The 25,263-nt window shown below is 41.6% G+C and overlaps 2 pseudogenes; one reads left to right on the top strand and one right to left on the bottom strand.

Annotated features, from left to right (window-relative positions):
- Positions 1–659: 659 nt before the first annotated feature.
- Positions 660–1,789, top strand: LOC142436667 (cytochrome c oxidase assembly protein COX11, mitochondrial-like; annotated as a pseudogene).
- Positions 1,790–22,620: 20,831 nt separating this feature from the next.
- LOC142436666 (kelch-like protein 7 pseudogene) lies at positions 22,621–23,355 on the bottom strand (annotated as a pseudogene).
- Between the last annotated feature and the right edge of the window lie 1,908 nt (positions 23,356–25,263).

Genomic DNA, 25,263 nt, shown 5'->3' with positions numbered 1-25,263 from the left:
CAGTTCTCTTTATCTCTCTATGCAGCTCTGGTTTTGTTCTTCTAGTGACCTTATCCTTACATAGATGTTGAATGTTATCACATTGGATTTATCATTCAGTTTAGAAATGGCAAGATTTAGAGTCACTGAGTTTTACAATAAATACCGTGACATGCTCCTCCATTTATTTCTGTTATATTTCATTTACTACAATAATATTTTAAATTTTATATGGGGTTTTAAATATTTATATTGTATAATCTCTTATACCTTTCATTTTATGAAGCACATAATCTTGCTTTTTATTTTCCAAAAACCATTTTTGGGTGTGATAATGCAGATATCGTATAATTCCATAGCTCAATCACATCAAGACATATTGTACATTTGCTACCACAGTCAGTTTCAAAATATTTTCTTACTTCCTAAACTCTTTAATATCAACCCCATCTTACTCTGTCTGTCTCCCATAGCCCCACCCCACCATATCCTATTTTACTTGCTGTGTCTATAGGTGCATCAATCCCAGGTTTCATATTCTGAGAAAAACAGAAAAGATAATAATATAAATTCAGTAGGGTTACCACCAATGACAAAATACATCTGAGTAGAGTATACCCAATATGAAACAGAGGGAGAGAGAGAGAATGTTGAAAACCAGATCAGGTCTGGCTCATGGCATGGAGGAACTTGGAGCTGTGTGCCGGGCGCTGGGGTCACGCTGCGTTGCTGACCAGAGGCTAGAGCCCCTCCTCTGCCCATGGCGGAGTGGCACCCAAGCTCCTGACAGGGGACTGAGGCGGCTAGGGACGTCGGGGCTCCGGAGCCAGGCACTGGGCCTGCTTTTGCAGCCGCCTCAGGGGCCAAAGAGCACGAACCCGTTCATGCGCGCGCAGGAGGAGGCCTGGCGGCGCCGCAACAAGACTGTCCTCACATACGTGACCTCGGTCGCCATGGCCATGCTGGGGGCGTCCTACGCAGCGGTGCCCCTTTATCGGCTCTATTGCCAGACTACTGGACTTGGAGGGTCAGCTGTAGCTGGTCATGGATCTAACCAGATTGAAAACATGGTGCCTGTTAAGGATCGCATTATTAAAGTAACCTTTTTTTTCTTTTTTAAACATTTTATTAGGGGCTCATACAACTCTTATCACAATCCATACATATACATACATCAGTTGTATAAAGCACATCTGTACATTCTTTTCCCTAATCATTTTCTTTTTTTTCTCCTCTTTTCTTTTTTTACATTTTATTAGGGGCTCATACAACTTTGTCACAATCCATACATATACATACATCAATTGTATAAAGCACATCTGCACATTCCCTGCCCCAATCATTCTCAAAGCATTTGCTCTCCACTTAAGCCCTTTGCATCAGGTCCTCTTTTTTTCCCCCGCTCCCTCCCCGTTCCCCCCTCCCTCTAAAGTAACCTTTAATGCGGATGTGCATGCAAGTCTCCAGTGGAACTTTAGACCTCAGCAAACGGAAATATATGTAATGCCAGGAGAGACGGCACTGGCATTTTACAAAGCTAAGAACCCGACTGACAAGCCAGTCATCGGGATTTCTACATACAATCTTGTACCATTTGAAGCTGGACAGTATTTCAATAGAATACAGTGCTTCTGTTTTGAAGAACAAAGGCTTAATCCACAAGAGGAAGTAGACATGCCAGGGTTTTTCTACATTGATCCTGAATTTGCTGAAGATCCAAGAATGGTGAATATTGATCTCATCACTCTTTCTTATACTTTTTGTTGGAGCTAAAGATGGCCATAAATTGCCAGTTCCAGGCTATCATTGAAGTCAGCAACTAAATCTGCGTCCCATTTGTGATTTTTGAGAAATCATGTGTCTGACTTCTCAGAGATGAAATATTTCTACTATGTTGTATTTAATTATTGTGTACTGGTGATGGTTCAGCTTGCTTCCTTCCATGCCTGGACATCTTAACCACATTTAAAATCGAGAAAACAGGTTTAGCTTTTACCATAAGGAATCCACTTAAAGAGTGCCTACTTAAGAGTGACTGCCACCAAACTCTTAAGAGCTTGATAGTAGTAAGTAACTGTTTAGCTTTAAATATAAATATAAATATAAATATATATAAAGAGAGAGAGAGACTTAATGGTACGGCTTAATTCATTAGATTGCTTCCAAATTTTGGCCCTTCATACTTGTATCATTTGAACACTTGATGTTTATTTTTGGCTGTGCACCAGACTCTGAACAGGTTGATTATTAAATCTCTCAAACCAGTGGTGTTACCTGCCTTCAGTGTGAATAGTCATTATTGTTAGTCCTTAACATGAAAGAGGTGTGTTACTTGCTCAAAGATTGCATGTTTTCTTCAAATTCTTATTTGTTTTACTTTTAAGATCTAGGACTGCTTTATATTGATTGTACCATGTAAATAATTAGGTTGCAATTGTGGTACCATGAAATCTCTCTATATATATGATTAACTATGATAGTTACAAGTCCTTCAATGTTAAAATATGTGTGGGGTTGTATACATATACTGATATCGAAAGTCTACCTGTAAACAAACTCTAAAGACACATTAAATTATTTTAATAGTTAAGAAAAAAAACCAGATCAGACCCAACATGTATCAGTAGGGGGGTTAACTGAAAAAGTTTTAACCATTCAAGCCAGGTTTATCATTTTGTTCTACTATAATCATCTCTCCAATGCAATCTGATTAGTAACCAGGTGATTCCCATCCCTCTATTATGGACAGAGGGTAATCACCTGAGGTTTATTGCCTCGGTAGATCTCATAAATGTATCTTGCCTTTAAACATGTATCTTCCATTCTTTCTAAAGTTTAGAATAGTGTTATCATCTATTTCCTTTGAATCTGGTGACCCTAGAAAGGGACAATGCTATTTCTACTTTATCCTTTCTTTATTCTGTGAACACAATGATATCCCATCAAGATAATGAGGGGTTTATTGCTCATTCCTCAGATATATTAATGTATTTCCTTAACACTTGGAAACTTGACTTGTATTCACGCTAAAAGCTGCTCAGGTCTCATTCAAAATCACTAAATTTTAATGATATACCATGAAGTGTGACAATTTTATTTTACCTCACTTTCCCTAGATATATTATCATTTATTTTCTTAATATATTGAAAGCTGGTGTGTATTATTGTTAAAAGCTGTTCTCATCTCATTTAAAATCACTAAAGTAAGCTTTAATTGTATCAGATGAATTGTGATGATTTTATTTGTATAAAGCCTTTATTATTTATTGGTTCCACATTTTTCTGCTTACTGATAACTATTTAGCTTTTCTTTTATAATTGTGATTTGTGTTTATTGAATTTCTGGGGTCAGGCATGGATAAAAATCCAACTGCACTCTCCAAAACGCTCTGTGCCATCAGACACACACTGGGAAGTGGCCCACTGAAAGGGTAGTGGCAGCTCCCAGACTTCTGTGAAGCAGCAGGGGCCCAGAAATGCCAAACCCCACTGTCCTGCTGGGCAGAGTCCTGGGTGTGGTGTCTGAGAGGAGTGCTTGGGGGCTGTCTGCTCAGGAATGATGTCTCTGTCCACTTCCATAGGTGAATCCTCATTGATGCTGAGAGACAGCGGCATGGAGTCTGAACCCTGCCATTCCCGGCTTTTGCTCAAGGATCCTCCAGATGCCCACCCCAGTAAATCCCCTAGTTATACTGCCAATCTCTTACTGAATCTGTTCTAGACCACGTGGTACACAGGGTGGAAGCTCTTGTCAGTTTTTCCCTGTGATCTGTTATCTCAGGCACAGAGAGAAGAATCAACTCTGAAGGTGCTGACCTAAACTGGGAACAAGAAGAGAATGTATAATTAGGAAAATATAAAATATTGGAAATAGGACTTCATTTTTAAGCCTCATCCTGGAAAGAATACAAAAACACATATAATCAGATTTTCAGTGGTTTATTTTTGTTGTTTTGTTGTCTGGTTGCATACTGTTGCTTTGTTTTCCTCTGTCTTGTTTTCGTGCATGTTAGTGTCTCCACAGGTCTGTCTGAATAGGACAGGCTGGATGAACTATCTGTAGGGAAAAAAACTGGACCGACAGTTCTGGGGGGACTTTGGGTGGGGGGATAGGGGGGTAAGGAAGTAGTGTTAACAAACACAGGGACAAGGGAACAACATGGGACCCCAAATGGTAGAGAGGGGGGGATGGCAGGCCTGGTGGGGAATGATCAAGGGTAAGGTTGTGTAGACAAGAGGTATACTCTAGCCCAGGTGGCAACGAGGCATGGTAGTAGGGCAGGAGGAAAGTCAAGGGAGATGGAGGAAAGAGCTAGGAGTCAAAGGGCATTTATGGAGGTCTAGACAAAGACATGTACATGCAAATATATATAGGAGGATGGGGAAATAGATCGATGTGTCTATATTTATAGGTAAAGCCCTGTCTATTAAACAACTCTTCCCCCCTCCTTGCTCTGCTGTGTCTCTACACGTGAAGTCATGACACCTGACTGGTCTGCACTCTTCTGAACGTTCTCTGTCAAACAGAGTCTCTCTTCAGAATCTTGCATTTCTCGCAGAGTTAAAACCTTGTCTTGTCTGGGGACCAACTTTTCTAGTTGGCAACTTCTTCCCTGAAACACGGTGGCACTTGACTCACTTGACTTACCCTGAGGTTTTCCTTAGCAATCAGGCACTGGATGAAGTGATGGTGTTGCTTGTAAGAGCGGTGGGGTTTGTGATGATCTTGGCCAAGGTGGGGAAAGACCTGGCTGATGAACATTAGTAGGGAGTCAATGCCAACTGCAGACATCCTGCCAGAGGCCTCAGGGCATATGTACATTAATGAAATACAGGGACAAGAGTGAAGGGCAGTCTCTGGTCGAGCTTACCGCTGCCTGTCCTTAGTATCTGTTGGACATTGCAACAATTCACAGAGCCCAGAAACATGAGGAAATCTACTCAAGGGAGGAGTGGGTGGAAAAAGGCACTGGATGGCATCATGGAAGAGGTGGATATTTGGTGGGATAACCAATCCCCAACTCCTTGGGACAGATCTAGTATTAATTCTTCTAAAACATTTATTTACCACATATGAAAATGACCAAGGACATTGAGAAGGTTGATTAAATGGCGTCAGTGTATAAAAAAGTAATGTGTTTGGAGAGTGTGGGGTAATGAGGACACTGTGGGGTGAACCTGATGGTTTCAAAGAACTCTATACTGCCCAACCTCTGATGCACAGGATATATGGGAGCCTCAGTCAGGGCAGGAGCAATGAAGGGCTGGAGGGGAAGAATACTTGGCTCAGAAATGCTGGGCTGTCCTTTGACCATTCACAGACACCTCCTAGAAAACGTGCTCTCTCATTCAAAACTAACACAGAGATGAGTTCAAAAGAAGAATTGCCCTATGATGGCCTCAGAAGAAACAAAGGAGACTCTATTTATAAGCACAGGGCTTCCTCCTATGCAAATCATTCTTCAGGCAGTAGGTTAAAATCCCAGCCTTGGGCACTGAAGGCTATCAGTTCTCTTCTGACAGGGCTGTGGGTCCCTTGGGAAAGTACAACTGTAGGCTAAAGATGCTTGTATTACAATTAAATAAAACTATTTAATATGCACCTATAAAATTCTGACACGTGGATTTTTAAATGTTTGTGAGGGGTGGGGACAATTTGCAATCAAAACGCAAGGCAAACAGTGGACAAGATGTTTGCTCAAGTGAAGCACCTCTCCTTACTCTGCACAAGGTAGCACAATGCTCCAGGCCCTCAAATGTGTCCTCCGAAAACCATCACTTGTTTAGTCCTGATTCCCAGCCAGTGTCTGAGGATGTCCAGGGCATTAAGACAAGCCAGGTTTTGAGATACACAGGACAGCTCCGATGCACAACTATGGCTTGAGGACACTGTGATGTGATTGCTAGTTCATGCTGGACTGTGCTGACTTTATGGAAATCCCAGCCACCCTTTCCTCTCAAAACCCTTACTGGACACAGATTTGCATCATAGCTGAGAGATCCCTCATCTTTGCCTTGTCCCCTCTGTGTGTATCTGACTCCATTTGTGTCCTTCTGCACTTTAGAAATGGGAGCCCGTTTCCTCACCTTACAATGCAAAATTTATAATTGAGCAGTTGATACAAACCCTGACATCGTGAAAATCTCCAATGGAAGCTGTAAGATGGAGAGGAAGCCAGTTCTTAACTCCCCTCCACACTGTCTGCCAGACTGAGTCCTGTGAATCAGAGTCCTGAGCAATCCCTGAAGTCCATACCTCCCTTTAGGGAGGTTTGTGTACAGATTCTTACACATTCCCTTTTCCGTGTCTCCATTACTGAACTAGATTGAGGCTGTCCATTTGAAAATAAAAAATGTTCTTGGCTTTTCTCTGGTGACTGTCAATCAGGAATTCACAGTGTGTAGGTAGGCTATGGAATAACTATTACTTCAGGCCCTTCATGGAATTGGCTGATGACATCCATGCCATCACTGCTGGGGAGGGGTCCACAGGTTGGACTGCAGAATCTCAGAAGGGCCCTAGTCTGCCTCAAGTCTCCCAGAGCCACCAGCTGCATTGGACCATGCAAACACAAAGACATCCTGATCAGGAAAACCATCACACATGGTTTCACTCTCTTGTTCAACACCTTTTCTGTTCACTTTTAATATTGCCACAAGGGCATCTTAGGTCAGCAAAAATTCCACTGTGACTTATGTATAATCTTAGCTTTCCAGTAAATGGGGAGAACTGGACATCCTATGGGGTGTGTCCTCTCTCCTAGAGTTGAATACCTTTGCTAGTCTGGTTTTCATCAGCAGAATAACGTGTCATTTTGTGTGTAATTTACTATGAAAGTAGCTGACGGCAGAAATAGTGTCCTGGAGGAAGTAGCTGGCAACTAAATCTGTGGGAAAATATGATTTATTATTATCACATTTAACTGTAGTGTTAAGTCACACAAGAAACCAATAGAAACAGAGGACACCATATGATTCCCCCCCACCCCCCAGAATATAGGCCCTCTCATCTATAATATACAAATACCAAGATGTAGAAGTTAAAGACTCCAAAACAGGAAGTTATGGTCTCATGTGGTAAACTATAGCAACTGTGGGGGAAACAGATGAGGTAAAAACAGAAGAAGGTCGATCCTGGAAAGAGAGCAGAAATTTCTCCTGGACCCATATTGCCCCTGAGGGAGAAACGTGGATGTTTGTAAGGCCACACCTCAGACCTAGGTTCACAATGTTTCCCTAAGAATGACAGAACTTCAGTTAATTACCTCTAGCTTTAGCGGAGCTCCAGACAAAACTTACACTCATCAAACACAAGAGTGCTGGAATCCACCTGAGGGTGCTAAAAAGGTAAGTGCAGAGTTGTTTTCTCCCTTGTCAGACCAATGCCAAGAGAGAAAGAAAATCAACAGCACATCAGTAGAGGCTGGAAGACCTTGGCGTCCAGAAAGTAGAGAACCTCAACAATGATAGTCCTGAATTGAACCTCTAATTCCATTCCCTCCTCTGATCTTGGTTTTACCATTTGAAATCATGTGATCATACCTTGAAACTCATGAATTTAGAATAGCAATCAGCTGTGCCTCCCACGTTGGAGATTTTAAGCTTTAAGTTCAACACAGTAGTTTGGTTCCTTTGAGAACACCATCACAGGAGACTCTATGAAACTGAAGTAACGCTGGGACACTGCTGAATGTCAGAAGCCCTTGCCATTTCCCAATTCCTGCTATATGACAACATGCCCAAATTTGAGTGGAGCCTCCTTTGTAGGTGTTTTTTGTTTTGTTTTTGCTTCATTGTTTTGTGTGCGTGTGTAATTGTCTAGTTACACTCATGTCTATGTCCTAATGTGCTTTGTGGTCTCTCTGGTACTTTTTTGGCATGTATAGCATTCTATTGTGTGCATGTATCAACGTTTCTATAATTTGAATAAGTGATTGTCATGAAACCTTACAAAGTGATGGAAGAATATACTGTGAAATTTTCAGTCAATAATGTTGGCACTTAATAGTGACCTTTTCCCAGTCTCCTATTTCCCCTGAGTCTGATTGGAAAGTATTTATCTGAGCGTCATGAGAACTCTGATGCAGGGACACCTGACAGAGTCATTTCCTGCCCTTAAGGGACAGACTGTTTGTTGCTGTAAGACAGACTATATTCTCCCATTACAATATACTATTTAAATTCACAGATACCAGAAGTAGGCACAGAACTAATATTCTTAAATTAGAGAGAGATTCCCTAGGGAAACAGATTTAGCAGAATCCGCAGATCCCCACAGGAAACCAGCCTTGAAGCTCCAGCTGCACCTGCTCCTGGGTCTGAGCCCTGTGCTCTGTGGGTCCTGAGCGCCCCCTGGAGACCACTGTCCTCTGTGCAGGGAAAATTTGTGTATGGCCTCTCACTGATTTGCGCCCATTGGGTGTCTCTTGCACAGTAATACATGGACGTGTCCTCAGCATTCAGGCTGTCCATTTGAAGATAGAGTGTGTTCTTGGAGTTGTCTCTGGAGATGGTGCATTGACCCTTCCACCACTATTAATACCCGAGACCCACTGCAGGCCCTTTCCTTGAGCCTGGCGGACCCAATTCATGCCATCCTTTTTGATGTTGAATCCAGAGGTTACACAGGAGATTTTCAGAGACCTCCCAGGCTTTCTCATATCGCCCCCAGACTCCACCAGCTGCACCTCACACTGACCACCTGCAAACAGACCCACATACAAACTAAATCACTCACCATCACACACACACACACACACACACACACACACACACACACACACACACAGTACGGTACACCACAATTACCATGTGAAATAGCCAAAATGAAAGCCAGTGTTGCTGCAAAATTCATGATGTGTCCTCTGGACAAGCTCCTGTCACGAAATGGTAACAGCAGAGACCCGGAAACTGGAATGTCCTCTGAGATCTCAAACATCAGGGGCTGTGGCTGGTTTATCAGCAGGCAGAGAGCTGCATTTGCATCTTCCCTGATATTTAGAAGCGATTGTGTAGAGATTATGGGCAACTCTTCTCCCTCAGACTCAGAGAAACACAAGCATTCTCAGGAAAATAGAGCTCTTAAACAGGTTCTGTACCAAGTATTTCTTTGTTGCACATTATTATATTTTTTAAGAATGTAACTTTCAAGTTATAAGCTTTATATGGCAGACACAACAGCCTTTGCCATCTGAGAGGTCACAGTGCATCCCCTCTCGTTCCCCTCAACCGCTGGATAGGCATGATGACAGTGAGCAGCTCTATGATCCGTTTCTTATGTGGGGACATTATTAGATTCTTTTTCGCCTTTCACTGTCCATAAAATCTGTGGAATGGTGTCTCTTCTCTGATTTCTGATCTGGGAGATTCCAGCCGCCTTTCTTTTATCATGAGCATTAAAACTGGGTATTTATCACTTTAATTCGTCTTCTCTGTTTTTGTTTAATTGGGTTATTTGCTGTGCGCCTTCTGTGTTGTTAGGTGAGTTTTTAATATTTATTAGTTTCTACCCACCTACGCCTGCCCTGCTAACCTGAGTTCTCTCTCTGATTCTCTCCCACATGAGTGGACAGCTGTGCCCTCAGTGTGATTGAGCTCAGATGCAAGATAACTGATTTGTGGGTATTCTTCTGGAGTTCGAGTACCAGTTCCATAGGGATGGGAGGCTGTTTTCTGCTACTAGAATATATTGCTCACAACTACTCCAACCTCTTCTGCAGGTTTTGGCAGCTCCAGCTCTGGCATTCAGCAGTCACCAGAGATAGCAAAGTTTACGTTGAGAATCTGAGGGATTCATCAATCCTAGGCCCAAATCTTGGACAACTAGGAAGAGGGAAAATAATTACTGATGACAAGTAATGGAAACCTTATTATGTCAACCCATTTTGGGAATCTGGAAACTATCAGAAAGAAGTAACCACTTGGCAGAAGAATCTCCACAGGTAATTCATGACTACGGACAAGGTTTGTGGATCCTAGAGGACCCTGTCCATGATGTAATGTTTTCCACTAGGTTTGAGATTTTACCTGGAAATTGATGAGATGTTCTGCATTTTGGAAGCCCCAAGAATGAAGTAGAGACAATCCAATTCTTCTCAGAAACTGAGAAGAGAAAGTCTGACCCCCATCATCTTCTTTGTGATAACACCAATCCCAACCTCACTGTCATTAAGGTGATTTCGAATCACAGTGACTCTATAAGACAGAGTATATTTTCACATTGAAAAACACACTCAGCCAAACGAAGTGTGAAACAAGTTAGCGACACCACTCTAGCTGAGAAAAAAGACAGGAGCAGCATGAAAGTGAAAGGGTCTGCTTTACTTGAATCAGGCAAGAACTAAACCAGAACATTCCTGAAGGAAAGCTCCTGGGGGAAAAAAGGTGGGAGTGGTTTACAGATTTAGCCAAGGAAACAAACAAGTAACTGGGGTGTTCCAACATGCTGTGGCACCATCTCATATCCTAAGGGGAGGTTCCTTGGTCAAGCTGTGGAGTTTACATTGCCACACAAAGTTAAGCATGTTGGGGTATGGCCTCAAACAGAATGTCCAATGTTCTTAATTGTTCTTACACTGTAGTAAGATTCTCCTTAGTTATTATAATCACAACAAATATAATCTTGGAACAAAAATTAGTTATAGAAGATAACTTTTTCAATCCCTTGGTGTGTACTATATTTTGCTCAAATAAATAGTAAGTTTATTAATATTTATTATTTGTTTTATTTCTTTTTAGGAACTTGATAGTGATTGGTAGACATCGATGGTCATGAAATGTACATATTACATTTACTTTTCTATTCTTCCTTTCAAAGATAAGCAAGAGCTTTCAGTAAATATCAAAGACTTTATTGAAGGAAGAAAACAATCTAGGAATGGACAATAATAATTGTAAAGAATCACAAAGTCCCACAATGAAAGACAATTTTCAGAGTTTAAATGCAGAAGGATCCTGCAACATAAAAGAAAATTTCAATCCTTTGAGCTTTATTTCACTTGGTTCAAACAGACAAGGCAATATCAAGGCCACTTATAAAGACTGAGTCATGTAACACTTTTTTTGTTTTGCTTTGACTTGAGCTATTGGGAGAGAGAGTGAATTCTCTTCCTGGCAGCTTGTTGTGAGAGGAGCTGGAAGGAAGGCGGGTGTCTGGAGTCTTCATGAAGTATGCTGACTTTTCAAAGTCCGTTCAAAATAAACAGTAATCATAAACAACAACAAAATTGGAATCTGGCCAGCATCGTTTGGTCTTCTTTACATTGAATCCTAATACATAATGACCTCTGCAATCCTTGATCATCATCAGCAAGTGTTTCAAGTCCTCACTTTCAGCAAGCAAGATTGTGTTATCTTCATATCACAGGTTGTTCATAAGCCATAAGTCATAAGCCTTTTTCCAGGCCTGATGCCATATTCTTCTTCATACCAGTAACTAACTGGTATCAGGTCTGAGATCCATGAGCAGTTTGTTAATGCCACAGCACCACTGCTCCCCCAGGAAGTTTCTATAAAGCTGTTTCTTGAATCAAGTTGAATGCAGGCAACTGAATCAAGTTAGAAAGCAAGCAAAGATCATGGCTACTTCTTAGGAAGAAATTCTAGTAACATTGGGAATGGCCTTAATGAGGAAAAGGCCAGGACATTTGAGCTGATTTTTTTTTTCCTATATGACAACGCACCTGCTCAATCTTCAAGAGCATCAAGGGCTGAACTCTGAGAATTTCATGAAGAAACCTTACGTCATATGCTGTATAGTGCTGCGGTTGATCAGAAGTTACACAGTGGGCCACTCCAGAGAAACTCTTACTGGTATGATACATCAGTGCTCCCATGTGGGGAGATGTCGCCCTGTCGTGCCAGTGGCCTGTGTTATTGGTTTCACGAACTGGGAGACAGCAGACACTCTGTTCTCTGGTGCTGAGTTGAGAGATGCTCTGAGACTCCTGCTCTGCAGCTGCATCAGGCTGAGGGTTTCTGCCCCTCTCAGGAAGGAGTTTCTCTCACTGTGTCTCTTGCACAGTAATACATGGCCGTGTCTGAGTCCTTCAGGCTGCTCCACTGCAGGTACATGGTGCTGATGCAGTTTTCTGTGGAGATGGTGACTTTTCCTTGGAAGGATGGGTTGTACCTGGTATCAGCATCACTAGGATAAATTATCCCTATCCATTCCAAGCCCTTTCCAGGTGTCTGCTTAATCCAGCCAATCCAGTTTCTATTAAAGCTGTACCCAGATGTCTTACAGGAGATCCTCAAAGACTCCCCAGGTCTCTTCACCTCTGCCCCAGACTGCACCAGCTGCACCTGAGCACAGACACTTGTGGAGATAGGATTGAGAGATGAGAGACTCCCTCTGCACACACATCCTCCATTCATCTCAAACCTGTGGTGATCCTGACCTGGGAGAAGAGCAATGAGGAGATCTAGGGTGGCAGACCCCATCTTGCAAGGAGGATGCAAAGGAATCACACTGAGTTCACCAGCTGGGTGATGAGAAACCTTCCCCTGTGGAGGTGGCCTGTGGGTCTAAAATGGATGTCTTCCACTTTGCATATTTCTGCCCTGCCCTACGTGTCAGACTCCTCCAGCCCTATAACCCTGGATACCCAGGTCTTGGGACTCCTGGGAGGGACAGCACTTAATCCTAGTAACATCCTGCAACACACACATGCAGAGAGAGAGAGAGAGAGAGAGAGAGAGAGCGGGGGCGGGGAGACAAGACTGGCACTAGCACTAGAACCTCACACACAGAGAGCTTTGAACTGTGACTCCACTTAGTGCATCTCTCATTCACACTCAGGCGAGAGTGGTTTCAAACCCAGTGTGAATCTGCAGCCCAAGGAGCCTGGGTCTCTCCTTACTGTCTGTGGGGAATGATGTCCATGATGGAAGGTACCTCTGTCTCCTTAGTGAAGACTTTGAAGAATCTCATCAACTGAATGACCCCTTCTAAATAGACTCTCAATAGACTCTCAGGTGTGTCCTAGCGCCCAGGTCTCTCCTGTACTTCCTGCTGCCTGAGAAGAGGAAACAAATCTCAGGGAATGTCAGCTTTACTCGGAGTGTCAGACAAATCTGTGCAGATTAAAGTCAAAGATGAGTGTGTCACTCTGAATACTCATGGTCAACCTGGCCCTTGTCACCGTCTCTCTGACAGGGTAGCTGTTTGTTAGAGAAGTTAAAAATCCAACATGGAGAATATCTCACCTTCATCAGTTTCACAATCTCATAAATTTCATAATCTGTCTAAACATTTCTCTGACCTACTGTGATCTAAACTAAAGAAAACCATCAGTTTGTTAACTTTTCTCTCTCTCAGGAGGAGGCCTTGGGGCTCAGGGACACAAGACCCGCTGAGATAACAGCGCACAAAGACAATGTCCTACATCTGGGCTTTGAGAGTAGTGACTGGGGACTTTAAACCACACTAGGTGCAGCTAATTCTTTCACCCTTTCCAGAGTGATGATCCTTGAAGACACAACGAAACCATTCGTCCAATGTTGTAATGAATCATGGATAGGAGTCTCCTGATCTCTATGACCAGAAGAAATAGGTGGTGCCTTGCTATCAGTACCCACTTCTTTGGAAAAGATAGCGTTAGAAGGTCTTGGGTAGAGTGGGACAAAAAGTGAAACAATACACACACACAAAAGAATAATACAAAGACTAGGCTTCCTTGTTGGGTCGATTTGTGGAAGTCCTGAGACCATGGCTTCCAGCATCGCTTCAGGTGTGGGACTGAACTCACCCCTTGGAAAAACTTCCAGTCAAATAATTGACAAGCCTACCTGGGAGCAATAATCCTGGGTAGATACAATTACCTTAAAATAATCTAAGTTCTGTGATTAAAAGGGCAACATTTATCCAGGGGAACATTCAGAATATTTGGAAAGCAAAGGTAATTGTAACAGGAGTTTGTGTGTATTACAGTCAATGAAATGAAACAAGAGTGTATGAATAGTTGAATGAGCATTAATCTTGGTAAATCTTCCCACAATCCACAAGCAAGTGTAAAGATAAAAATAAAAAATAATATTAAAACGTTTCCCTTCAGTTCTCCTCTGATGGGGAGAAAGCACCTCAGGTTTGTGCACTCGGGGTCTCCCAAGAAAAGAGCAAGGACCCAGAGAAGATGTCCTAATTCCATGCTTCATTCTCCTCCCTCTGTTCTCTGGAGTTGACGGTTATGCTAAAAACATCTAAATCTTGGTTCTCAGAGACAGGAAGAGGAATAAAAACCATAACACAGGGGAAAATTGAATAGGGAGGCCCCAAATTCAGGAAGGAAACCTGTATCTTGCTCCCCATGCACTGAGTCTTGAACTGGGTCATGTGCTGTTTGTCCCGAGACCCTATGCAATACATCCCAACCTTCCCTTCGTGGTGCTTACACTCTGGTCTCACATAGCTTCCCTGACCTACTTTTATCTGCATCACCACACACATCAAATAACTGATATGTTCCTGTTGTGGGGACCCAGGTACTTGAGACAATCTCTTGAAGAGTGAGTCATTGTTTTATAACATCCTTCCTCCTTATGACACACTGCATGTAGTAGTTTGTGCATTTAGTCTTCAATTTATCTCAGTATAGACAAGAGTGTTCTGTGAACACCATCTGTCTGGACTCAGCCCAAACCCCTGAACCTGAATGCACAATGACACTGGTGTCTGTTGAACGAGTTTCTCTTTCTCTCTGTCATCCATCTATACATATTCCTATCTCTGCTATCTTTCTATCTATTTATCTATCTATCATAAATCTATTAATTGGTCCATCAATCTGCTGAACTATTGATTTAGCTGTCAATTTTCTCTATATAGCCTGTCCATATCTTGTATCTCTCATCTATCTGTATTTCTATTAAATATCTATGTGTTTCTATTCGTTTCATGCTTCACTTTATTTCTGAAATATATTCCAGCCTAACGGGAGCAATATGTTTTGTTTTGGGTTGAGTATGCTATATATTGGTCATTGATTCTAGTTTTCTAGACCCATTTATTTGTTTGTTTACTTATTAAATTCTTGTTGTTCTCATGACTTAAATTCTTGATGTCCTCATGGCTTTTTATTTAAATGTTAAGACCAAAATTGAAAATATTGAATTGAATTACTCCACTATTTGGTGGAGTTCAGCAATTATTTATTTGTTGTAATTAAAATATTAGCCAGAATTTGTATGGTGTATTTTGAAGGAATAATGTTATATTCTCACCACCTGTCTGTTAGTTCATCATACTGTGGTGGCTTGTGTGTTGCTGTGATGCTGGAAGATATGTCACTGTTATATCAAATGCCAGCAGGATCACCCAAAATGAACAGATTTCATCAAAGCTTCCAGACTAAGACTAGACAATGCAGAAGGACCCCACTACCTTCTTCAGTGGAAGAAGCTTTGAAAATCTTATGCATACTTTTGAAGCATTGTTAAATACTGACAGCATAAGAAAAGGAATTAGGAAATTGTTGAAACTACTGTTAGAGGATGGACCCCTCATGTTCGAGGGCACTCAAAATGTGACTGAAGTAGAGCTGGTTTCTTGGAGGGGATTCAGCCATGAGGATGTAATTTGGGTAAAGGCTTTGGGAGTGGAGCTGTCAGGATCTTCCTTTGCTGCTGGGGCATGACTCAAGGTAAAGAGAAAGAGCCGCAAAAGTCTTCTAATGATCAAAATTGATAATTTGCATACTATAAATTTAGGAAGATTGGAAGGGGCAAAAGATGAAATGGGATACTTGAAGGTTAGTTGGTATTCTAGGCATTAGTGAGCTTAAAAGGACTTAAATGGTATTGCAAGTTGATCAGGAAACCATAAGATTTACTACGCAAAGAACAACACAATGAAGAGAAGGGGATGGCATTCATTGGCAGGAAGGATCTTGCTAAACACATCATGAAATACAGTACTGTTTGTGATAAGATCATGTCCGCCTTCAAGGAAATCCAACCAATTCAACTATTATCAAACAGTACTTGAAACATGCATTTGCTGTAAACACTAATATACAAATAAGTGAGGTATAACACTAAGAAATAAAAATTATATTTTATCTGCTCCTTCCCACTTTCTGCCGTTGAGATTTCAATTCCATTATTATACATCCTACCTGCAATAGTCTGATTTTAAATATTTCTTATACAATAATCTTGCATTCCTTTGTCATAAAAAAATAGATAAATTCCTTGGGGGAAACAGTGCGATGGAGAAGCATCCCCAGATCACAAGAAGAAACCAGCCCTGAAACCATGCATGGGCACCTGCCCCTGGGGTATGACCTGCGATATGTGGGTTCTGAATCCCCCCTGCAGCCCAGGTCTCTCCCAGCAGGAAGTTTGTGTCTGGGATCACACTGACTCCCTCTTCCTCTTTTCTCACAGGGTACTAGATGGTCTTGGCTTCCATTTTCTCACCTTCTCTCTGCCAATAAACTGTGTTTTTTTCATTGTGTCTGGAGGTGGTAATTCGAACCTTCATGGAGTCGGCATAGTTGTCAGTACCGAGATGTAAGTGTTTACACAGAGAGATAAGGAAAGGCTACATACCAAGGTATTTTTAACCTCCCCCCTTGAGGGGCTGATTTAATTTCACGGTATTATAATGATAATTTCACAGAAAGTAATTGTCTTTGTTTCTCATCTCTAAGTTCATAGGAGGTAAATAAAGAGAAGATTCAACTAAATATTCTGAGTCACTGCCTCAGCGAGTACAGCTGCCCTGCCCTCAGGTGTCCTGACACTCTCGGGATGTGGATTTCTACAGTGTGTGTCTCACACAGGAAGAGGTGGCAGTGTCCTCGAGTTCAGGCTGCCAGTCTGTAGATAAACTGTGCTGAATGACGCATCCCAGGAGATGTCTTCCTGCCTTGTGTGAAGCCCGGGGCATATGTTGACTTCCCAGCGTGGGTACTGATCCAGTCCTTCCACTAAAGGCCTTTTCCTGGTACTTGTCACACCCAATTCGTACCATAGCTGGAGAAGGTGTATCCGGAAGTCCTGTAGGACACCTTCACCTACTCTCGTGGCTTCTGCACCTCTGCCTCAGATTGCACGAACTGCATCTGGGCATAACACCTGTGAGGAGGTAAACCAGAAGGTGAGGGCTCTGGAGCTGCCACAGTGTTTTCTCCAGCCTCATCTCTGTCTTATCTTACCCAGGATGACTGCCAATAGGAAAATAAAGCTCCATAGTCACTCCTTGATGAGTGCACTTCGGTATCAGTGGTTCAAGAGCACCCTATAGGGCAATGTCCTTGCTTATTGCTGTATCGGGGGGATGGTTTCAGCTTTCAACTCTATAGGGCACTTATACATGCTCATAATTCACATTCATGAATGCAGTTCTGGTCTACATCAGGTATAAATAAGAGATAACCTCGAGAACTTGACAGAGCCACACACCAGGATAGCTCCGCTGCTCATCTCAAATGTGGTCTGGAATCCTGATGGCTAGTGGTGGGTGTATCTCATGATGTGGGTTGACAGCTGGTCATGACGGGTACAGATGTATCCATTTATACACGACCCCTATAATTTCTCTCACTTCATAGATGAGATCTGACACAATCAGCTTCTCATGGAATAATACAGATCATTCAAGGGGGCCATTCCTCTGTGTCTGTGATGAGGTATAGCGATTTTTCACTGATTCACTGTGGTGGGTGTGGGGTAAGTCTTACTCATTTTACTGTATCATCCTCAATATTACTATACATGTAATGAGTGTGTTTTCATAAATAGTCAGCTATATCTTCCATGAACTTCTATTTTTTTACTCATTTAAAATAATGTATACCAAAATGTTATTTTAATAGGCATAAAATTTTCTTATTTCCTCTCCTCACATAAAAATCAGCCTACAAAATATTTTATAAGAAAAATTGAAAAGCAATCAATTAAATAATATAAAATATGTAAAGTATTCAGAAAACATACAAAACCAAGCAATACATTCTTTAAAATATGATGAAATATTATTTTATCATGATAAGTCTGATAGAACTCCCCAAATAAATTTAATAATTTTGCAAGATGTATTAAAGACAGATTAACAAGATTAACATAAGTTGTAAATTTTAATGTAAAAATGATATCAGTGTTGTGAAAAAGATTAGTGAGAGCCCATAAGATTAGGACATATCTCTCCAAACTCAGATATTTTTGTAGTATACAGTACCTATTTTCTGGGGCGGAGGGTGTGGGAATCCTTCCTTGCTGAATAGTCCTAAAACAATTCAAGTGCTCAGGGCTCGAGGAAACTTAGTAACCATTGGATACACTTCATTTCAAGGCCAGGGAACTGGTTTCTCAGGTTTCAGCTTGAAGAACCTAGGGACTGAGAATAGGGTTGATCAAATGTAGATCAGTTTCCCAGTTCTGGGTGATGAAACATCCTATACTATCAGTCCATTCATCCCTCTATAATGTGTAGTCACGTGGAGATGACCACAACTTTCTGCCCACGTACAAACTCTAGGCCTTCTCTGGATACCTGCCACTCCATTTCTACTCTGGACCCCTGCTCTGTCTCTCTTGGACTGTCTCCTCCTCTCTGAGTCAGGCACCTGCTTCTTATTTTGCAACATGAACCGTGGGTGCACAGATGCTAGGAGTCCGTGCATGCACCATCAGAGAACTGAAGTGAATTGGCATATCAAATGCCATCCGAAATCTAGAGGAGGTCTATTCAGATGGGAACAACTGTGTTCTGCTTACCTGAATCAGAAGCTACTAAACACATGTTTTTGATAAAACAAAAACATAAATTAAAATTTTATAAATTGCTAGAGAGAGTACTGTTTACTGAGACAGTGAGAAAGTTCTGGGGCCAGTCATTAGTGGAGCCCCGAACTTTGTGAGCTTTGAGTATAAAACCCCTCCAGATTTTCAAGTGAACATTCAAAATAAGCCCTGTGTTTCAGACACTGGAGGGAGAGACTTTTATCAACTCAAAAGATTTCTCACCAGAGAAAGGTCAAATCCATTGACTTTTCATAGCTGGAGGTAAAATATTTCCCCTATCAACCAGACACCCCTTATCCTACCCATGAGACCTACGTGCGAAGGTATCGTGAACAGATATTAAAAGTTCAAACATACAGGAGATTTTGCAATGAAGGAAAGGCGCATGGACAGGCCAAACTATAAACTACACCACAGGCATGAAGGTCAGAGCCTTACTGCCCAGCTGATATAAAAGGTTCAGACTCAATCAGAAGAACACACAGAAACTCCCTGTTCTCCCACTTCATCACCATGTAGATTCCCAGCATAACAATCCTGCATTACAATTTAGAATGGGAAGAATCTGCTCCCCTGAGGAGAAAAAAAAACAACAAAACAAAGCAAATGACATATAGCAAACACTTCTATGGTCTAACTCTTCCAGGTTATCATGAATCCCCATAAAACGTAGTTCTGAGAACAGGGTGAAAAATGTTCGTACCTCGAGGAAACACTAAGATAAATTGTCATTTATCTGAGTACATCCATCTCATTTGTAGACTGATTTTCTGTGTTGCCATATCTCAAATTTAACTCATTATTCGTATTGAAGGTTTTCAAATTTTATTTTATGTTGAAAACTGAACTGAGTATTTTTTCAATCTCTGAACCTATTAATATTCTTTGTTAAATCGCTGTAGCTTGTCCAGTAGAAGTGCGCAGGACACACGGGTCTGGAAATGGAGTGCTGTTTGAAACAGAGTCCTTCTTCCTAGGAGAGGAGACCGTGGGACAAAATTATCTGCAGAGCACATTGAAATCTGCAAACTAAGAGTGAGGAGACGACCATGATGGATGCATGGATTGTGATAAGAGTTGTACGAGCCCCCAATAAATTGATTTTTTTAAAAAGAAGAAAAGAAATGTCTAGGAAATAGTGATGATGACATACGTACAAATTATCTTGATACAATTGATGAGTGGGTACAAGAACTATAAGAGCCTTCAAAATGTTTTGTTTTCTTCAAATAGTGAGGACACTTAAGAGATGATCACATTCTAATAGAGAGTAAGTGAAGTGTAGCAATGAATACAGAAAACAGAAATGACAATTAATTAATTTCAAAATATAATGAAAGTAGTATATGAAGCCATAAGGTTCAGGAAAATCTTCCAAGTTTAAAAGGCAAAATGAAAATTATTTATGATTCCACTAAGTAGTATCATAAAGAGCAAACTTGCCATTATCCAAAACAGTTGACTAGACTAGAACTCAGATTAGGAGCACCAGGAGGAAACATGTGTTTAATATCTGTTAGGGAGAGTCCAGACTGCATCACTGATATGTTGTTTTGTATATGTATCGTCCATTTTGACTACAGGTCACCCTTTGTAGAGACTGGAACTGCCCCCATAGGGATCTCTAAACTGTAATCTTTTTGGACACAGATTGTGAGTTTAATTGTGCAAGGGGCCAGCTGGTGGGTGGTACCTGCTCACCTTTCAAATAGCATCCACGATCGTGAACTTTGTGGCACCAGGGATTGCTACATCATCACTTACAAATATGTAGAGAAACACAGTTTACAACAACTATTAATTGACATGTATAATATTTAACTGTAAGCAAGGGTTTTTCCATCTCAATCCTATCCTCCACCTAATCTGGGCTGAGAACAGTAACCTCTATCAACAGTTTCTGAGCTACGAGCCGGAATAAAGGGAGAACATGCTTTCTGTGACGTTCATAAAGATGACTTCATTATTTTCATTCCTCTTTTTATTTAGTACTGTTACACCTGTCTTACATTCCTATTCATGCTTATGCAAAATGAACCACATAGTAGATTTCAACAGATGAAAATGTTTTTCTCTATTATACTATTATTTATGAAAGTGCTTATTAAGAGAACATGTGTTCACAATCTATTTAAAAAAGAGTTGTTGGTCCTAGTTTGAAGACAAAAAAGAAATTACCTACCTTTGCCATGTTCACACTCACAATCCAACATTCATTATAAAATACATAATCAATAGAAAATGTAGACAAGAGCCTTGAATGACTTCAGGGTATGTAATAAAATTCCCAGAAAAGGATAGAGGCATCGGTCTTAAGCAGAATTGGAAGTTGTCTCACATCTGAACGTCAGTAGTTTGAGAAATACCCAACTCACCATTATCAATAGGAGAAATATATCCCAAACATCGATAGGTATGGTAAGAGGGAAAATAAAATAAAAATCTAGGTTTTCTATATAAGAATCTATCAAGAGTGTACCAGGCCTAAGAATGGCCTGCCATTTTGTCAAACTACAGTGGACACAAAAGGCCACGGAACCCATCGCCTAAATTATGCAGAGATATCAAGCCAAAAGAGGAGCCCCCACTTAAAATGAGGAGCACAAGAAATAGTCTGTCATCTCTAAAGGAGAATTTTCCAATTAGAACACCGAAATGGCAATGGTGAACCTTCCTTGAAATGCACAATGGTTAATATATTTCTGCCCAACATACTCACCCTTCTCTTTCCCTCAGGATCATAAAGCAATCTTCCAAAAGTTGTGAAAAAAAAAAGAAATCTGGTTATTTTTAATTAAATTTCTCAGTGAACTATTTGAAATCCAATTATCCTCTTTTCATAGATTGAAAGTTCTTCTCTCTTCCCTGGCATCCTCAGAATGGTATGATTCACCTTTAAAATAGAGTGCCAAGAAGTCATTTCTTGACAATATTTGAAAAAAGATTAAGATTTCCTTTTCTATCATTTTTCAGCCAGTAATTAATACAGTAATTCCTCCTGTCATCATTTAAATCCAAGGAATATATAGAGATAATAGTGTATAAGTTTATTAGCTCCAAAAATATATTGACTTAATTCTGGAAAATTATATGCTACCACTGAAAATGTTCTCTGACGGAAATCAATTTAATAATAAGGAAAAGCCACCATTCCTGGCAGGTATAGGGCAGCTATGGGAGGGTCTCAATGAATGACAGCTAATATCATTCCAGATTTCTGAACAATGCCAAGTATAAGAATTTAAAAATAATTACCAAGCAATCCTATTTAATAAGTAGCCTACTTATATCAGAGTATAAACTACTGTTCACTTTGCATGAGGCAAGGTAAATAATTTCTAACAAAAGCTGCCTCTGCAATTATTATATTAGAAATAATTAATATGAAAAAATATAAATAGGTCCTAGTAAGTGGCAAAATATTTCCAAGGCAAAGTTTTATAACAAAAATAAGGGAGGGTGGGCACATTTAATATAAATACTGAACATATTGTGATGGAATTCTAATAATGCTGGCTTTTGAGAATAACATACTTTATTGAATGAGACTTTTTTTGAAAATTTGGGGTCAATTCTTCAGTTACTTAAACTGTTCTACTTGAAGACTAAAAACATGTGGTTGGATATACAAAATAGTTATCAACACAGGTAATTTTAAAGAGCAAAACATGCATCAAATGAAATTCTGAAGTTACATTCTCACTTCAGGATCGTGTGCCATATGCACCTTTTTCCAACTTTGGCTTAAAATATCTACAAGACTGTGGTCTTCGAGGCCTTGCTCCATCTGCCAGTTCTTTCTGATCCTCAGGAGACAGTAGATGATACCGCATTCCATTCATCACCATCTTAAGGCACTCAGGATTGTCTTGAATGAGGGATTCAAATGGGATGGTTTTACATAAGAAATTTTTTTGAGATAAGAGGAAATCTGATGTTAGCAAGGACATCCACCATAAAAGGCTGGCGATTCGGCGCATCATATCTCAGCCACCTGACGGTAGCATCATAAACCTCCTCCTCTGCGCTCACGGTCAGGGAGTCCTGGTTGAGCAGACTTGTTACTAGCTCAGCATCAAGGTGGAGAAACTCCTCAGTTTTGGAAACGTCAGGGAAATTATGGTCAATAAAGGCATCTGCAGTGGCTTTCAACTCAGGACAGTCTAGACGCTCTGCTAGAATGCTTAGACCGAGACAGTTTGAAGCATCCACTTGCTCTTTCAAAAAATCAACACACATGTTCTTCACAGGTTCCATCTGGTACTGGTTTGCGGCATCCAACAGAGACTGCACATTGTTGGTATTCACAGAAACCCTTGCAGTGTAAGAAAATTCCACCAGGTGTTCAATAACGTCAGGGTCTGCGTCTTTGAGTTCTACTTCAGAGGATTTTGATTCGAGCATGCCAGTTGTGAACATGACATTAAAAACTGGGCTGGCTGCAGCCAAGACCACACGATGAGCAGGGATCTCTCTTTCATGGACCACGAGAATCACATCGCAAAAAGTTCTCTGCTTTCGCATGCCATTCATGACTGCCATGGAGCCCACCAGAAATTTCGCTTCTTCCCAAGTGTCAGGTTTCTTCTTGGTCTTTCTCTTGCTGCTCTGTGACACCCTGGAGCCTGACATCCTCCCTGAGCTCGACTCTTGTCTGAGGTTCTCCGGGCTTGGTGCAGATTGTGGACTGCAGACTGCGTTCCGGCAGGGGTCCCTTCTGTGTGGGCCGAATGCTGAGGGCAGGCTGACTATGGAGGCGGCGGCGGCTCACCCTCTGCGGAAACACCAGGCTGGGCTGTGTGGTTCCGGCAGCAGCTCCAGGGCAAGCTAGGCTGCGTCAGGGACAGAGCTGTAGCAAGGTGGTGGATGAGCCTAGGATTCCGAAAACAAGACATTTTTTGGTAGGGAAGAAAAAAAGGCTAACAAAGAGAGAAAAATAAAAATTCTTCTATCCATAAAAAAAAGATGACTTGGACACATACCAGAGGGACTCCGTAGAACCCAGTCAAGGAGAGTTGCTTAGAGGGAAATTCACCACTGCTGGAACATAGGAGGAACATCACAAAGGTAAGTAGCCACAGACCCATGGGGTTTTGAGGGCTTTTGGCACAGCTCAGTGGAAGCCTGCTGGGGCGTGACCTTGGCCCCGCCACTCTATCTGCTGGAGCAGGGACCATCTGGAGCCTGTAGTGGGGATTGGTCTCAACACAGCCACAGTATGCTTTCACCTGCCTCAGGGCTTGGACAGGACCCGTGCAGCTCCACCTGTAGGGATCAGGGTTCAGCTACACTGTTGCTTCTGCTTACATCTCTGCTCTCTGTTCCTCCACAGCCCTAGAAGGCTGTTCAGGGGCTTTTTCACAGCACAGCCACAGCTTGCCACTTCTGCGTCTGGGCAGGGACTAAACCCATACCCTGGCAGCTCCACTGGCAGGGATCAGGGTTCAGCTACATTGTTGCTTTTGTTTATATCTCTGTCTCTGTCCCCCATGGTCTTTGAGGGCTGCAGAGGGACTAAAGCCTTGCAGCTCCATGGGTGGGGAGTGGGACTCAGCTGCATAGTTGCTTTTGTTTCCCTCTCTTCCTTATATTCCCTGCACAGTCGAAACAGTCTTACTTTTAATTTTTTTCCCTCCTCTTTGTCTCTTTCTTGTTCTCTCACACTCCACTGCTGACCTCCAGAACACTCCCTTTGGCCTAGGGCATTTAAGACTGTACCACACCCAGCTAGGTGAGCTCCAACCTGTGTAGCTTGCCCGAGGCTAGGGAAAGGTCCTCTTTCCTTCCATGGGAAACTGCCCAACTTATCACTGGGGAATTCCTGCCTGTGGCCTGTGTACCTGGGGGCATAAGGCAGCTCATCCAACACTCATTAACATTCCAAGCTGTTGCAAGAACCTCTGCTCACCAAAGAAGGCAACCCACCAGCCTTCTGGGACTCTCTCATGATAGGGAAATGACAGGAGGATAAAGTGGTAGGTTAATTCCATAGTGAAATAAGCTATAGGCAGTTCGAAGAAACACTCCTACAAGTCTCCCAAAGAGAGCCAGTGCCCTCCGACTCCCTGGAAAATGGTATCTGGCTCCTCTAAAACAACACAATGCAAACAGCCATCAGCCCCAAAGACCTCAACATAAAAATGTGAGAAACAAAGGAAAATGGCAGAAGATGTCCTAAACATAATGACATGCATAGAAGAAGCAGACATGGCGCTGCCACAGAAAGAAATTTTCAGAATGCTACTTGGAGTCATATAGGATATGAGGGAAACAATACAGAAAATGGATAAAATGATGGAAGAGGTAAAAGTCATAAACCAAAGGGAAATACAGGAGTTTAGGGAGGAGACAACAGAAACCAGTAGCAGCCTCTTGGACTTTGAGAAGCGATGGAGGAATCAGAGATCCGCATCAATGACTTGGAGGACAGCCAAGAAGACTTTAACAAACACAGACAAAAATCTAATAAGATCATCAGAGAAGCTGAAGAAAACTTAAGAGTTATGTCTGATGCTATGAAGCGGAACAATATTAGAATTA

Source organism: Tenrec ecaudatus, unplaced genomic scaffold (genome assembly GCF_050624435.1).
Source record: "Tenrec ecaudatus isolate mTenEca1 unplaced genomic scaffold, mTenEca1.hap1 Scaffold_536, whole genome shotgun sequence".
Classification (NCBI taxonomy): domain Eukaryota; kingdom Metazoa; phylum Chordata; class Mammalia; order Afrosoricida; family Tenrecidae; genus Tenrec; species Tenrec ecaudatus.
Note: the sequence above shows the minus strand (reverse complement) of the source record. Positions and strands in the feature narration are given on the sequence as shown.